General features: G+C 52.3%; 1 protein-coding gene across 3 annotated transcripts in view; it reads right to left on the bottom strand.

The window, feature by feature from the left end:
- MYO18B (myosin XVIIIB) overlaps positions 1–14,810 on the bottom strand; it is a gene marked incomplete at its 5' end in the record, with an annotated part of 221,140 nt that overhangs the window by 69,039 nt on the left and 137,291 nt on the right. The window lies entirely within an intron of this gene.

Below are 14,810 nucleotides of genomic sequence, written 5' to 3'. Positions count from 1 at the left end.
AGTTTCTCCTCCTCACCCTTTCTTTCTCTTCCTTCCGTCCACATGTACACAGTAGGTCTCCTATCCTAGCAAAGTGGGGCCATGGAGATAGGTACAATGACCTGTGTGGCCCCACAAGACAGACATTTCCCCCGGGAGAGACCACAGTCATGCACAAACCCTAAGTTCGTTCTGCGATTGAGTTTCCCCCTGATTTCTGAACCCTAGAATCTCCAAGCAGAAAACCACCTTATAAATCACTGAAGGCAAATATCTGAGGTTCAGAGAGGGGTGGCGCCTTGTCTGAAGTCACAGAGCTACAAGGAGCAAAGACACCACTTGTATCGTCCAGACCAGCTCGCTTTCTCAACTGCCAGGCCACTGTCCCTCCAAAATAGTAAATGACATTAAGGCTGGTGCTAACAGATAGGGGAAAAAGAAAAGCCAACTAGACCCCTACTGAAATGACATGCACATAATCTGATCCCCGAGGCCACCCAGTGAATGGGGCGCATTGATTTATGAAAGGAAAATGAGGGAGCCAGGGCAAAGGATGCCCCAAGGACAGCTGACCAAGGCGGGGCTCTGTGGGGAGAGTCCGCCTGGGACCATTTTCATCTTCCAAACTGGGCAGAGAATATCTTCCTCAGAATGTCCAGGAGCTCACCCCAGATGCTAGAATAATAGTAATGACACGGGAGGTGGGGAGCAGACAGGCTGCCATTCGTTCCAGTATCGCCCATCAGCCCTCCTGGCAGATCTGGGAGGTGTGCACTGCTAATACCTCCATTACGCAGGCTGGGAAACCAAGGACCCAGCCTCCTCCCACAGCTTCCCCACACGGCACCCTAATCCCAGCCCCACCCCACTGCCAGCAGCCTCAGCCCACAAAAGCCCCATCTTCAAGGCGCCAAGGAAAGCATATTTCTGCAGCTGGGCTCCGTGCTGGGCCTGGGAGGAGGGCTCGGTGGCCCGTTTCCCTCAGTGACTGGAAGGGATCAAGACACACTGAGAAAAATGATGTGGAGCAAGGGAGGTAACTGGCGTTGTTAGAGCATAATCGACAGAGGAAACGAGAAGTCAGGCGCAGTCTCATCTTCCCCGCAGGCGACTCCAGGGCCTCTGGGAAGGCCGGGGGCGGGGGGGCAGTGCTGGGGATGGAGGGCCGCCCAAAGCCAGCCCTGGATTCACGCATAAGTCAGAGGCCTTGCTGAGGAGAGGCATTTAAACTAAGACCTAAATGATGCAAAGGAGACAGCCAGGTAGAGCGTTAAGTGGAAAGGTGCCCTGAGTGGAGGCAACAGCAAGTGCAAAGGTCCTGAGGCAGGAACAGGAAGGAACTTGGTGCTGCAGAACAGAAAGACAGCCAGTGGAGCTGGCCAGCTACACAGAGAAGGCCAGGAGGAGGCGATGCTGAGGAAGTGGATGGGGATCACATCAGTGAGGCTTGCGAGCCAGGACGCAAAGCTTAGCTTTGTTTTTAGTCTGTAGGAGAACCACGGCTGCTCTCTGAGGACTGAGGAGGAGGGTGGCATGATCTCCCTCTGGCTGCTGTGGGGAGGAGGGGCTTTGGTGGACAAGAGTAGCAACAGGGCAGCCAGACAGGATGCTGCTGTGGTCTTCCAGGAAGAGGGAGGTGGAGGTGCTCCAGTCGGAGAGGAAGGAGAGGAAGTGGAGAGAAACGGAAGGGTCTGCGCAGGGCGGTGTGCCAGGAACAAAAGAAATGGGCAGGCAGGAGCAGATGGGCCAGCGTGGGAGAGGATGTCAGATAACTAGTAGTGGAAGGGAGGTGTCCGGCGGGGCCCCGCTGCCAGGCCAAGTTGCTCGGCCCAGGGCCAGGAGGCAGGCGAGAGCCATTGTGAGTAGCTTGACAGGGCAGAGCCGATAGACAACAGCAGTTCCCCTCTGCTGAGCCCCTGCTTCAGCTGAAGGAGGGTTTCATCAACATGATGCTGCTGGTTTTCCTCTGAGCCCCTGGAGAAAGAAGGCTCTATTTTTATCCCCATTTTACAGACGGTATACCCAGACATGCTCCTTCCTTTCCCCAGTCTCCCTGGAGCAAGCAGGGAGAGGGACGATTTATCCCCAGGCAGAAAGGAGCGCAGAGGCAGCATGCAGGCAGTGGAGGGCCTGCTGGCATGAGTCCCAGCTCCCACCGGGCTGGAGAGAGGACTATCTTGGCCCTGATGGTTTGGGCATGAGTGGCCACACCGGCTACTGTTGCTTGGGGACCATTTCCAGGGCACTGGGCTCTAGCTGCTTTGCTTCACAACAGCGCCACCACACCTCTAGGAGAAAGGCGCCATCGTGAGGACCAACTGACCTCGGAGGAAACTGAGGGGAAGCAACGTGCTCACAGGCACACGGCCGGCAGCAGAGCAGCCTGGTTGTTCCAACTCCAGAGCTCAAACCTTAACCACTGGGCTCCGCTGCCCCTCATGGAAAGCCACGCTCTGGAAAGAGTAACATGGATTAAAATGAAGAGAGAATTCCAACTGCGGAGAAAACAGCCGAGTGGCTTGGTGCTACCATGGAAGCCACTCAAGCCGTGTCACGGTGACCTGAGCCAGGCGGGGACTGTAGAATGAGAGGTAGACACATCAGGAAGAATGGACAGAACTTGGAGTCTGAACCCACGTGGTGGCGCTGAGGAAACACGTCGTGACCGGAGCCTTCCAGGGATGCGCGAGTTCATCCCAAAGGGGAGAGGCAGGAAAGCACTACCCGTGTGGCATCTGCTAAGTGCCAGGCGCACCACGAGCGGGGCCAGAGCGTGGGCACTGGGGCCAGACCTGGGGGGTCTGCCTCTCGAGCCAGTCACTGAACTCACCACGCCTCAGTTTCCTCATCTGTAGAGTGGGGACGGTCACATCCTACCACCCGTGCGGGATAAACCAGTGAAAACATGAGCGTGCTTTGCACAGCACCGGGCACTGAGAAAACGCCAAAAAAGCAACGGTGGATGTCGCTGTTGTTTGTCTCCTTCAGCCCTTAACAGCCTGAGAAGTGGGGACTTTTAACCCCGTTTTAGAGGTGAAAGTGCCAGAGGCCAAGTGAGCTGTCAAGGTCACGGGGCCAGGGGGAGGCAGGGCCTGGACCACAATCCCAGGGAGGGTTTTTAGGCTTCCTGGCCGACTGGGATGTATGCAGGGAGGGTGCCAACCCCAGAGGCACGCAAGTCAAGCAGGCCCAGATTTTCGCTGGGCCTGGGGCTACTGCAGCAACACTAGGAATCCCCCAGCCCATGGCCTCCGCCGGGCAGGCCCGGGGTTGCTGCCGGCGAGCCGTCTTAATGCCGAGCTTTAAAAATTTCTGTTTATTACACTTCAGGGAGCAGGAAGAAATACAGGCCATCTCGGGCTGATTTTCCATTATGGTTGACGTGGCGTAAGAATAACTCACTGCACATTATTTCCATATCGGGGCTGTTTGACTGACGTTTTTATGAAGTCAGGCGGCAAACGGTGTCAGGGCTGAGATCAGCTCCCTCAGCGGTGCGATGCTGCCACCGCTGCTCTGACACTGTCCTCCCGGGAGGAGGTCCGGGTGGAGCAGTCAGAGCAGCCGGCTGGCAAGCGAGTCCCCAGGAAGGGCTCTGGGGGTCCCACCTCCAGCCCTGGCAGCCAGCCTGGCTATGAGGATCCCACACCCCCCTTTCAGCTCCAAGTCACCAGCCGGTCCCCATGGACAAACCCTCCCAGGTTCCAAGCAGACCTCCACAGCATGGGGTGGGGAGCGCTGGGGGAGAAAAAGGCCCCCCGGGATTTCCATCCCTCTCCAGACCCAGCGTGGGGCGGGACCCACAATAGGCTCTCAATGACACAACTGATTTGATTTTCGCACAAGTTCACGTTTTTCTTTCCTTCCAAATCTTGTTTCTTGCAAAATCAATACAATAACTTGCAAAGTATGTGGGTACAAAGCACCAAAATGTCTTTAACAGCCAGAAACTCATCTCCCCCTCGCACACGTCCGGTCACGCTATCATTCACTCATTAGATCAGCCACCCTTCCCCAGGGGCTGCTGAAAGGCAGGGTGTCATTTCCTCCCCAGCCCTCTACCAAATGGACACCTTTGTGCATGAACGAAGGGTGTCGAAGCTCTGGCCTGGGGACATGTGGTGAGGTCCTGACTCTTGGACCAGTGTGGGAGGACACTAAGGGTCCTCAAAGCCTGAGTTCTGGGGGGCAAGATGAGACGAGCGGCGTCCAGGCTTGAAGCGCTGCAGCGGTCCAGGGGGCTGCCGTGCACATGGGTTAGGAGCCTGCGCTCTGACACGGTGCCAGGCGTGGCTCTGCCGTCACTCATTTAACCCTGACAACAACACGCGGAGCTAGGGTCAATGGCCATTCTTGTTGCTACTGTTGAGGAAACTGAGGGATAGAGGGGTGAGGTGACTTACCTAAGGTCACCCCGGTACTACGTGGCAGAGCTGGCATATGGAACTAGGCAGCCTGGCTGCCAGCCTGTTATGCTGTACTCCTGTAACAGCAGTGCCCACCACGCATGCTCCAAAGGGAAAATCCGGTGATGTGACTGCACACGGCTGCTCTCATTTCTTTTTTTTTTTTAATTAATTAATTAATTTATTTATGGCTGTGTTGGGTCCTCGTTTCTGTGTGAGGGCTTTCTCTAGTTGCGGCGAGCGAGGGCCACTCCTCATCGCGGTGCGCGGGCCTCTCACTATCGTGGCCTCTCTTGTTGCGGAGCACAGGCTCCAGACGCGCAGGCTCAGTAGCTGTGGCTCGTGGGCCCAGTTGCCCCGCGGCATGTGGGATCCTCCCAGACCAGGGCTCGAACCCGTGTGCCCTGCATTAGCAGGCAGATTCTCAACCACTGCGCCACCAGGGAAGCCCCCTCTCATTTCTTTTGACAGCAGCATCCTATCTTCTCTGCAAAGAATGTCCACCCCCCAAATGTCCATGATGGGGCCAACCCTCCTCCCTCCAGCCCAGAGAAGATGCATGCAACTCAGCCTAGCCAGGCAGAGCACCACCTCCTGCTGGCCATGGTAGTTGGTCGCGGGACAACAGCACGACGGACACCAGGATTTTGTCTGCGACTACGGACACAAGATTGGCTCTTTCTGATGCAGGATATAAGCTTGGAGTGTCTGGGGGCCCTCCTGCCACCAAGAAGGAAGAGATTGCCTAAGAATACAAGGTGACATCAAGGTCGTTGAGGCGAGAGACACATTCTTGATGACATGGTTGGAGCACCTAGATCCAGCCAAGCCTGAAGGCAATCGCAGCCTCAGAACTTTTCAGATATTTTGGCCAATAACGTCCCTTTTTCTGCTGGAGCAAATTTGAGCTGGGTTGCTGTTACCCAGAACCCAGATACAGGATGAGTGAGCAAGTCAGAAGAGCTAATACATACACAGGGTCAGCCACAGAGTAAACAATCAGAACTGTGGTGAGAGTGTTTGCTGATGCTCTTCTGTCAAAAGTTGGATCAAAGTAGCTCCCTCCAAAACCCTGCGACAGAATAACAAACATCTATTTAACTAATTCTGCGTATGGATCCCTCCTCATAGGGGGATAAATAGTCCCCCTTCCGGACTGTTCAATGGGGAGAAGAAGGAGGGATGGATTTCTTCAGCACCAAACATATCAGGCATGGTATAGGCCTTGATGCTTATTATGACCGTAGCCTACAACAGCCCTGCAAGGGAGTAATCAGCCTGGGCAGGGGAGTGACTTGCCCAAGGTCAGAGTCAAGTCCATGAGACTCTAAACCCAGGCTGTTTCTGGGCCACCACCAGCCCCCTCTGCACACAGTCTTTCTCTATTGCTGAATTCATCTCAGGCGTTCTCTCCCCAGCACCCACCCCCTCTCATTCAGTGGGAGGGCGATTGAGATTCCCAGCACACAGACAGCAACTACAAACCGATGAATAGCATTACTTTCCTATGCAATGCCATCTGCCCACTTTAAATACCTGGGTAAAATGTTTGCTCTGGACTTATTAAGCTACGAGATGAGTTGGCTCGACACACGCAATGAGGTGGGGGAAGAGGGAAAATTCTGATATTTCAGCAGAGCGGTTAGAACCTGGATTTCTGGGTCTGATTGAACAACTCAGAAGATTTAAAAATACCACATTGCAAACGCCACGGGGAAGTGCTCTAAGAAATGGTGGCTTTGGCAGGCTGATCTCAACACATCCCAGGCCTTGACATCCCATCAGTGCACTTGGAAGAGTTAACCTTCAGTAGGAAGGCTTTCCCTGAAGGGAATCACCAATATCTCAAACTACAGACAGCCGTGATAGGGAACAAATTTAGTAAGTGCAACATATTAAAAATGTCAGGTCAGGTCCACCAATGGTCTGTCCAACTCAGAAGTTTGATGACAGTGGCCTCAAGGGAAAGTTCCTCAGACCATATGGTGGTTACTCTCTGTGTCCTTGATCTCCAACTATTTGGGCATATACTAAACATTCCATGATTTTCCTTACATTGTGCTGGACACCCATCGTCTATGGATGCACTGAAATGCTTTCTGAGGATTTACTGTTTCCATCATCTTCATCTTCAGAGTAATAATAATCATGACGAGTAGTGGAATAATAATAACTGCTCCCTGTGGATGCTGACCATGTGTTTGTTCATTTGCAACATGTACCGCGTCTGTGAAGTACACAGTTTCATCTTCATTTTATCGATGAGGAAACTGAGTCTCAGAGAGGTCAGTTAATTTGTCAAGGTCACACAGCTATTAAACGGTGACTGGAGCCAGGACACGAACTGAGGTCTCTTTTAAACGCACAGCTTTTCCTTGTAAGCCCTGTGGCATGTGCTTACCACTTGCTGAGTAAAGCAGGTCTCCTTTTACTTGTTTTAAGTCTGTTTCTTTGAGGGTTTAGGAGTCCTTTCTAATTTTGTGTCATAGGATCTAAGGACGGCACAGGTCCTACATGATTGAACAGACTTCAAGAATTTCCTTCCTGACTTCCCTCTGGTGACAATGGATTTGTAACTCACAGGTGCTCTCCAAAGAGAGAAAGAAAAAAAAAAAAACACAACACTTGGAAAAGCAGGATAAAATACTCAAAAAAGGTTCTCCCTGCCCCCATCCTATTCACGCCCCCCCTTTTAAAATTATATTCCAGCTCTCCAGTGCTCCTCTAAATAATTAGTACAACGTCTGAGGGCCTCCACGTCTGTCTTCCTGCTGGACAGCGGGCTCTGGAGGGTCACTGGGTCTTGCTCACCTCTGGGGGCCCACACAGTAGCGACTCCACACCCACGTGCTGAGGAGACAAGGCTGCGAGGTCAGCTCTGCGTATCACCGAGCCCGCCCCTGTCGGCGGGGCTGCCCACGTCTGCAGCCTGAGCTGCCCACCGCCCCAGGCGGCTCGCAGGAGCCCCGAATGCCCCCTCGGGAGGCCACCCGCTGCCCGGCCGCCCCCGGGTCCTCCCGAGCACAGATCTCTGACCCAGATGCCGGCAGGTGTCCAGAGAGAGGCTCCACGGTAAGGACAAGGGGCAGGGGCAGGACCCTGCCTGCAGGAGCAGATGAGCTGGATGGGGAGAGCAACCACAGACACGTTCAGCAAACGCCGGGGCCCCGAGCAGGTCCCTTTCTGTAAAGCTGGAAGGAAGTCTGTCCAGGTTACATGGGGGAAACCCAGTCAAGGCCCAGCTTCCGGGTGGGCAGGGCAGAGGGTGTTCTCATGAGACTTCCCTTTAATAAAAGGGTTCTTTCGCACACACAAAAATACACACATACTTGAAAAGCACCAGGATAGATTAAATCTGCCTTCCTCACTTCACAAAAGAAAGCTCTGAAGCCGCCCACCCTCCCCGCCCGCTTGAGACAGTGCATACTGGGGAGGGGCTGGACGGCCTCCCGGGGTACACCCTACGGAAATGCACACACATGTGCCTCCCCCATGTAAGATAGCATGGGGAAACATTCAGAGCAGCTCTATTCCTAACAACCAAAATCTAGATGACTCACTTGTCCATCAACAGCAAGGGGGCTAAGTTGTGATACAGTCTCATAAACTAGCAAGGAGAATGACGCAGCTAAGACATATGGTAACATCAGCAGGTCTCGTCTATATCAGTGGAACAAAGAAAGCAAGACACAAGGAGAGAACAGGCGGAGGATGGGAATTCAGCCAAGGGGTAACAAGAGCGGATGAGTAACCGAGGAACAGCTTTTAAATGCGCATCTGGTTCACTGGCTTCTCCCCTAAACCTATGGGTACCTTTTGAGAACAGGCCTTACGGAGAGGCCAGAATTACTTAGGGCTTGAGGCACTGGCTCTACGGTGACCAGCTCACCCCTGTTTGCCTGGGACTTTTTTGGTTTTAAAATCAGAAGTCCCGTGTCCCGGGAACACGCTCAGGGCTCTATGGATGGTGTCACAAAACTGAGCACAGGCTGTTAACACATTCTAGGTTGGATCCTGAACAGGGAGAAAAATTGTTACAAAGAACATCAGTAAAACAACAGGCAAAATTTGAATAGTCAGCAGATTAGATCAGGGGTCAGCAAACTTCTCCTTCAAGGACAAGTTAGACAATATTTTAGGCCATGCAGGCCGAGAGGCAAAATTGAAGTATATATGCAGGTACTTATCTAACTGTAAACGTAGCCATTTGAAAACGAAAACCATTCTTCGCTCTCAGGCTGTAATAAGAAAAACAAAAACAAGACAACAATGAAAAAATAGGCAGCATGGGCTGGATTTGGCCTGTGAGCCATAGTTCACTAACCCCTGGATTAGAAAATAGTATTTTATCAATGTTAAAATTTCCGATTTTGATTAGGGTAAAGGGACCTCACGTCTGTAACTTGTTTTCAAATAATTCAGAGAACGTGATTTAGTGAGAAAATGATAAAGCAAATGTGGCAAAACGTTAAAAAGTGAGGGCTCTAGGTGAAGGATCCAAAGGAGTCCTTTGAATTATTTTTTGTAATTTTTTGGTAAGTTTGAAATTCTTTCAAAGCACATTATTTAAAATACATCCCAGTTGCCCCCCAAACTCTGTGACTTTGGGCAGGATTCTCATACGCTGCGCTTCCTCCCGCATAAAGTGGGCCTAAGACCAGCTGCTTCCTCTGGAGACTCCGCCCACCCCGTGGGGCCCTATTCTCGCACAGAGCACTGCTGTGCGCAGACACGCTTCTGCACTCTGGCCCCAGAGAGAGAGGCCGCTCTACTCACGGAGCTCACTACACTCAAGCGGGCTGGGGGGATAAAGTTCGGTCATGACCTCTAAGCGCTTGGCCCTGTGCCCGGCACGGTGTAAGCCACGGATGCTTGCCATCAATGTTCCCTGGTTATGATTACCCTGGTGGGTGGCCCGGCTGCTCTGGGGGCCTGGCACTCCGCAGCTAAATAGTACCAGGCCCTGTGGGAGAGATGCATAGACGGTGCTCCCCAAAGGCTGCAATGAAACCAGCCTTTTCCCGCCTCATTCATCACCGCCTTGGAAGTGTCAATATTTGTGGGGTGAACAGGCTCCTGATAACCATGTTTTTAACCAATTACAATTTGGACTTTATCTCCTCTGGCAGGAGGTTATGCTAATATTGAATCAATTCACTCCAACACAATCTTTCTTTAGAAAAGTCTCTTCAAATAAAACATCCAGGCCACCTGTTCTGTGGTTCCGGGCTGGAGAGAAGTGTTCCCTCAGTGCTCGCTCACACGCAAGACTCCTATTGGGGTCGTCCTCCCAGAGCTTGCTGGTTACCTTCAACGTCTCACGGAAGCGCGGGTGACACCTGGTGACCACCATCCTGATTAAGGGCACCGGGGATCCTCAGTCGTCTGCGCACTAGCAGGGACCACTGGGGGTTCACTGTGTGTAAGATGCACCAGGCCTAACAGCCCACCTGAGGGACACTGAAGCCAAGCCGCAATCCCCCAGTGGAGGGGCTACAGGAGCACTGGGGCGTCCAGACGGGCTGGGAGAGCCCAGAGTGGGCAGCAGGCCAACAGGAGGCACACTGGTAGTTTGGGGTGGTGGTTATCATACTGCCAGGGGTTGAAGTCAGACTCGGGGGGTTCCAGTCCCACCTCAATCTCTTCTGACTTTTCTGTGACTCAAGCAAAGAGGTAACTGTGACAGAATGATCTGGACTGTCCTGGGGGAAGCCCAGGAGCTCGTGAGAGAAAGGAGCTGGGCCCCTCGCCCAGACCCTGGAGGTCAGAGATGGCTCCCAGAGATGAGGCCCAAACCCAAGTCTGGAGGATGACTAGATGCCCATCAGGCAAAGAGGTTTCAGTGGGAGAAGCGAGTGTCCGGCAGAAGGCATGGCTTGGTGTGGGGACCCCAAGACGGTCTAAGCTGCTGGTCAGAGGTGACGGGAAGGTAGGAGCTGGACTGTGCATCTTTAAAGGTCACGTTGAGGCACGCGGACTATACTCTGAGGGCCAGGGGAGCCACTGATGGATCCTGAATGCAAAGAACCAAGATTGTATTTATATTTTAAAAATCTCTCTCCAAAGATCAGGGGGCAGAAAGATTGCTCGGACAAGACCGAGGCCAGCAGACTTGAGAGAATTCCAAATGAGAGATGCAGGTGGTGTGCGATAAGAGGGGAGAAGCGAGGATGGGCTAGATTCCAGAGCTCTTTAGGGGGCACAATGGCTGAGACTCAGCAACAGCTTTGTCCTCCGCAGGAAGGGGGGAACGCGGCCCCCTGGCATGAATTAAGTAAACAACTAAAGAGCTCAGTGCAAACTCTTCTCCATTTAACAAAACAAAACAAAAAAAGCAAATAACATAGTTCCTTTCGGGAGGAGGCAAAGGTCAAGGCATGAATCAAATTTAAACAAAAAGCCACCACTGCCTGGGAGCAGACATCACCTTCCACTTTCTCCTTGGAGCCAGGTGCCGGCAGCTGCTGCTCACAGATGTTATTTATGCACAGCGATTATCTCAATGATATATCTTGGTTGTTGGAACTGCTTCTGTCTCCAGATTAGTTTGTTTCCAGTGGCAGCATTCCACGGGAATTAATTAGTAATTGCTCCTGAAGAACAGGTGTCATTAGACCCACCCCACACATGGCCTCGTCTACCTGTCCAAGAGGTCTTGTGCAATCCTGGGCCCAGGATCCAAAGTCTTCCACCAGCTGACGCCGGGGGGTGGGACGCAGGGGCCAGTGGGCAGCTCTACATTTAAAACTCATTGTCTTGTAGTTTTCAATTTAGAGAATTCCTTTGAATCCAGGGTCTAGGGTTCTTTATACTAGCCCAATAGCTGGGAACATCAGGCTCTTTTTTTTTTAGGTAAGGAAAAGGAGCCTCTGAAAGACAGGGTGACTTGCTCAAAATCGTACAACTAATTAAGTAGCAGAGGCAGGATCTGAACTCACAAGGTGTGTGTCTTTCCTCCGAGAGTCTTCCATGTTTTACCCCAGAGTCTTTAGCCTCAGGTGTTGGCTGAGACAGAGCCAAGTCTCCCAATGGAGGGAAACTGGGCAGAAAGAGCCAAATAATTTTCTCGGGACTCTAGATGGTAGGGCAACGGGCAGAGGGGAATGCCTGCCCACCTGGGAAGAAGGCAGGGGCTCTGGGAGATGCCCTGCCTAGGGGAACCCTCCCATGCCTCTGGTTGAGCCCGGCATGCCACACATCACTGCTTCAGTTGGGCCTAGAATCCTGCCGTTGTTTTTACAAGCACTTCTGACCGTGCCCTTCCCCGCTCTGTAGCTCTCTACAGCTCCCTATCACCTTTGGGATAAAACCCAAACTCCTTAGTTGGGCTCACTAATCCGTTCACGAGCTGACTCCAGCCTCGATGACCGACGTTACCCTTTCTGCTCTTCCCCGGGGAACGCTGCACACCAGCAACACTAGGCCAAGCGGAACACGCTCCCTGTCTCCTCCTGCCCCCGCCCCTGGTGCTCCCTCCTACAACGCCCATGTGCATCTTACCCAGCCAGCCATTCGTTCCCACCTTTAAGAAGACAGCTGAAGCCACCGGCTCCTCTCCCACAGCTAAATCAAGGGCATCCTCTTCAGCTAAACCCCAACATTCCGCCAGGAAAATTCAACACCCTGCTGGCCACAGTCTGCTCCTAGGTCGGCCTCTCGCCTAGACTGGGAGCCCCTCTCGGGAAGGGCTCTTCCTTATCCCCGCAGCCTGGCCTCGAATTTGTCCAGAGTGGACACCTTATCTGGATCTGCTGAACACACGCAGTTCACTAACAGGTGCTTTCAAACGCATTCCCTCATCTTTGCCCTCAGAGAGAAAACCTTTCTCTAGGTTACCCGGCACCATGGTTAGCGAGCTGTAGAAGCTGCAGAGGGTGTTCAGGCTTCTCAAGCCTTCGCGGGCTAGACCTCATTGGCCCCCACCCCCACCAGCACCTGGGACACGAGGCGATGACGATGCTCCGCTTCAGGAGAGGGGCTCATGGAGGTCCTGTCACACGGCGAAGGTCACAACATTAGCAAGTGCGGGATCCAGTTCTCCTGACTCAATATTTAATGAATTGTAAAACTGGTTGAACTAGGCTCTGTCACACTAATATAACCTCACCATCAGTTTTCTCATCTGCAAAATGGGCCTATGCCATGGAACTTGAAAGGGAGTTTTGAGGGGTAAACAAGGCCCATGATTCCCAAATGGTGGTCCTAAGACCAGCATTGGAATCCCCTCATGTGACTGTTGAAAATGTAGATCCTGGGGCTTCCCTGGTGGTGCAGTGGTTAAGAATTCGCCTGCCGATGCAGGGAACACAGGTTCGAGGCCTGGTCCGGGAAGATCCCACATGCTGTGGAGCAACTAAGCCCGTGTGCTACAGCTACTGAGCCTGTGCTCTAGAGCCTGCAAGCCACAACTACGGAGCCCACGTGCCACAACTGCTGAAACCCACGCTCTGCAACAAGAGAAGCCACTGCAACGAGAAGCCTGTGCACCGCAACGAAGAGTAGCCCCTGCTTGCCACAACTAGAGAAAGCCCGCGCGCAGCCATGAAGACCCAACGCAGCCAAAAATAAAATAATTAATTTAAAAAAAAATGTAGATCCTGGGTCTCAATGGGAAGAGAAAAGGAGGAGGGGGGCCTGTAAATCTGTGATTTTTAAACGGTACTTAAGTTATCGGATGTGCAGCCAAGTTTGGGGACCCCGAAATTCCAAGGAAAAGCCTGATACATAGTAGGTGGTTGAAAAATGTTAACATCGTGGGTACAGAACTGTCGGCGCTGGCGGCATTAAGACATATGCTGCTGTGTGCCATTGGGTAAATTACTCAACCTCTCAGAGCCTGTTTCCTTATTAGTAAAATGGGTCAAAAATAGAAATAGCCACCTCCTAGGGTTCTGGTGAGGATGATCTAAGTAATGCACTTCTTGTTGCCACCCCGACCATCTACCAGTCCCGTCAGCTCCAAACCAGCCCCCACTTTGCCTCCTCTCACCATCCCCACAACCATTTAACCCAGGAGACCCTTTCCTCCAGCCTAGAGGGGTACTCTAGCCTCCTAACAGCATGCACTCATCCCTCCTCAATCCCTTCCCCACACAGAGGAGTGATCCTCTGAATCCGATTATGTCACGCTCTGCTCAGAACGTCCCAACGGCTTCTCATCACCCCTGGAATAAAATCCAAACCTCCCAGGCCCCGCACGTTCTGGTCTCTGCCTGCTTCTCCTTCTCCCAGGGGAGTTTAGCTGATCACCCAAGCTAAACGAGACCCCTTGCAATTCCCTATTCCCTTTATTATTTATAATAACCCCACTTATTTCCTTTACTACCTGAATTAAGGTGTGGGATACTTCTGTTTATGTGTATCATTGTTTGCTTGTCCTCTTTTCCAGCAGACATCAGTTTCAAAGGGAGAAGACCATGCCTGTCTTACTAACCATAATATACTTAGATCTAGCACATCGCCTGACACTCAGTAGATGCAGCATAAATAGTGAATGAAGGAATGAATGGAATAGTCCAGCACTGAAGACACAGCCGGCAGCAAAGTTAGCTGCCTCTCCCTTCCCCCCTCCCGTCTGCTCTCCCTGCCTCTGTCCCTGGAGGCTTCAGGTAAAGGACAAATACCGTACACGGGAGAGGAGAGACAGCAATGCCCAATGTCATCGCTACTTTATTTGATTAGCTCTGACTCTGGCATCCGGGACACGTGTGCTGGGAGCCAAAGCAACTGTACCCTGACCTCTGGTCCACACGATCCCATCCTTATAACAATTTCCATGACAACAGCAACAGAAAGCCAAGGCTGTGAATTCTCTTTGATAGGAGCCGGATGCAGAGATGGGGAAGAAGGACTTTCAGAAGAATGAAGCTCTTTGATTCAGCTCAAGGCGCCTTCACTAAATACCACTATTTTCCAAGAACACACATTTTAACCCTGCAGAGGGAGACTTCTCATGAATAATAAAAAAAGAAAAAAGAAAAGAGGAAAAAACAAAACCACTGTGGTTCCTTTCCAAGAACATTCACCTACGGAGAGAGGGGACTTGGACGGCATCAGGAATATTTTGATGGAAGACAGGCAGAATACACGGCCTCCTGCCAAGGGGGCCGCATGAACCCAAGATGCCCGAGTGGTGGCTGAGTGCTCAGACATCCTGACTGCCTGACGGAGGAGGCTCAGGGTCCTCCACCCACCTGGTCGGTCAGACAGACAGGAAGACGCAGGGTGAAGCAAAAGAGCCCCCAGATTCTGCACTTAGAATCATGAGCCCTGGATTTGAATCCCAACCCTGCCACCTACCTGCTGTGTTACCTTGGGTGCATTGCTTCCCACCTGTGGACAGAACTTTCCCATCTGTTAAATGCGCACAATATCATTTGCCCTCCCCCAGGGGTACCACGAGGATTGAGGGAGGGGACACATTCA

Source organism: Balaenoptera borealis (assembly GCF_965194805.1).
Source record: "Balaenoptera borealis genome assembly, chromosome: 14".
Classification (NCBI taxonomy): Eukaryota; Metazoa; Chordata; class Mammalia; order Artiodactyla; family Balaenopteridae; genus Balaenoptera; species Balaenoptera borealis.
The sequence above is the reverse complement of the archived record's forward strand: the minus strand, read 5'-3'. Positions and strand labels throughout refer to the sequence as shown.